This window comes from Zonotrichia leucophrys, chromosome 14, assembly GCF_028769735.1.
Source record: "Zonotrichia leucophrys gambelii isolate GWCS_2022_RI chromosome 14, RI_Zleu_2.0, whole genome shotgun sequence".
NCBI lineage: Eukaryota > Metazoa > Chordata > Aves > Passeriformes > Passerellidae > Zonotrichia > Zonotrichia leucophrys.
In genome coordinates this window covers 6,630,929-6,633,664 of record NC_088184.1, presented here as the reverse complement: position 1 = coordinate 6,633,664, position 2,736 = coordinate 6,630,929, and positions in this window count along the sequence as shown.

Genomic DNA, 2,736 nt, shown 5'->3' with positions numbered 1-2,736 from the left:
GAAAGTTCAAGAACTTGATTCAAATTGAAAAAAAAATTTAAACAGCAAAATCAAAAGTGTTTTGAAGGGAGTACATTCCTCAAATTATCTCCACACATAAATATTATGCACATCAGAAATTCCAGTGAACTGTAATCCTCATGGCAGAAAGTGTTGCATGATAGGGACTTGCCATGCTGCAGATAAAGGAATACACTGGAAAAACATGCTTGTCTTCCACTCATCTGGAACTATCATTCACACCCATGTAATCCTCTTGATCAGTGAGCACATAATAAATATGTGTTCCAAAACAATTTATAATAGTTGAATTATAAAAAGTCAGACTGGTTTTGTCTCCTCTCCAAAAGTTTGTTTAGAGTTCAAGAGAAGTCCCTTTGTTTGCTTTGTTTCATAAATTTATTCCAGATTTTATGGGAATGTAACTTTTAAAGTCAGGTACTTGTTCAATAACCTCCTAATTCTAACCCAAAATTTATTTTGTTTTCTAACAGTTTGAAAGGCAGCATATTTATGTAGACATTTTAGTAATTGAACTTTACCTGATATGATTTTCAAGCTCACATTTGCAATCTGTATTACATCTGAAATATTCCCAAAGCAGTCAGGAATCCCCAACAGGCCATTCTCTCCAGGTGAATAATATGCAGCAAATCTAACAGCAGTCTTGGAAAAATCAGCAGCATGATTTATGTAATACCTAGAAATCAAAAGGATTAACAGCTAAGATTAATATTTCCATGGTGTTACTACCAGCCGAAAGGTTTTGCCTCAGCAGTGGTTTGTTGTTCCGGATGAGAATGATCACACTGCTTGCTTTCTTAAGCTGCTTAGTGTCTAAACAATTGTAATTTGGAATTGGACAAGCCTTCTTACCATTTTTATGGTCTATTTTATGGTTTATGATCCATGGATATAACTGTTCTTCTATGCATGATCATTGTTTCTGTTTCTCTCATGTCCCTTTAGATCCTGCAGTAAGCAAAGGGCCAATTTCCCCATGACTCTCAGGGATCTGTTAAATGCCATAGCATACACTTAAGCACCACAATTTAATATTTGACTGCTGTGATTGAATTGTCAGAGTCTCAAAAATCACTGGGCTAAGATCAGCAGGGGGTAATTCACCCTTTGGAGCTCAGGAAAGCCTCAAGGCAAAGCTTCAACAATTTAGACACAGTTCCTCTAGGGTAATTAGACTGCAACAATGTTTAATACATTGATTTATTAATAATTAATGTTTTAGGCCTCACAAGGTCAACAAACTTTCCATCAGCATAACTTCATCTGATAAACTACTAATTGGCTGCATTCCTTCCTGTCTTGATTAGTGGCAGTTTAATCTTCATACTGTACTGGTTAGAACTTTTAAAAATTTCTTTATGCAGTCCTACCATACAGGTCACATCAGTGGCCACAGTATTTGTGGGTGCATCTGTACAAGACTGGTCAACTGCACTACTGACATTGCCATCACTAATGTTGCTGAATAAAAGGAAACAGAATCAGAAAATCCTGACTTGTAAAGAACCCACAAAAATCACTGAGTTCAGCTCCTGGTCCTACACAGGACAGCCCCAAGAATCCCACCATGGGCCTGAGAGCCCTGTCCAGACATTCCTTGAGCTCTGTCAGGCTTGGTGCTGTGATCACTCCCCTAGTGAGTCTCTTCAGTGCCCAATTACTCTCTGGGGGAGAATGTTTTCCTTCTATCCAGCCTAAACTTTCCCTGACACAACTTCAGCCGTTCCCTTGAGTGCCGCCACTGTACCAGAGCAGAGATCAGTGTCTGCCCCTCCACTGGCTCTCATGAAGAGCTCCAAGACCACACTAACGCCTGCCTTCAGTCTCCTCCAGGCTGAACAAGCCAAGTGACCTCAGGTACTCCTCAAATCGCTTATCGCTTCCTCTCCAGACCCTTCACAATGTTCCTCACGATACTATCGAACATAACTATGTCCACAGAGAGGGGAAAACCCAATTCCTCTCATTAGAGCAAATCCGGCCGTTCCGTGAGCAGGGGATGTGTGCCACCCGCCTGGCCCAGGGATGGCGTTATTGTCTGGCCCAGGGATGGTGTCCCCGCCGGGGCTTATATGAACGACAACACAGCGCTCCTTGGGCCTCGTGCTCACTCAGGGACTTTTATCGGGCAAACGCATTTTCATTTTGTGGATTCCGACATGAGAAACCCCAGCTCACACCGAGCCCCGGGGCTCACTCGCGCTCCCCTCGGCTGAGCGCGGCCCCGCGGCCTCACCGCCCTCAGGGCAGCGGGGCGCGCGCACGGCGGAACGTGCACGCGCAGCGCCCGCTCGGCCAGCAGTGACGTCACTGGGCGGAAGGAATCTCGCCAGCTGCTCACGTCAGGCGGCTTCCGGGAGAGCCAACCGGGGCCTTAAAGGGGCGCAGCGGCTCCGGGTAGTGGCGATCCCGGGCTCGGTCGTACCGGTGTCTACACAGCCGGTCAGACGGCACCGCCCGCACAGGGCCACAAACCGGGCGGGGCGGGCTCCGGCCCGCTGGAGGGAAAGAAGCGCGGGGGCGGGGCCGCAGGCAGACAACCAATCAGCAGCCAAGAGCTTCCCAGCCGCCCCCAATCAGAAGTAGCGCTTCCCAAAACAGTCGTGGCGAGCCAATGGGAAGCCCGCGCCGCTCGCGCTCGGCTCAGGCCGCCCCCGGGCTGTGCCCGCGGCCTCCCGGCAGCAGGGGGCGCGCGGGGGCGGCGGCGCTGCG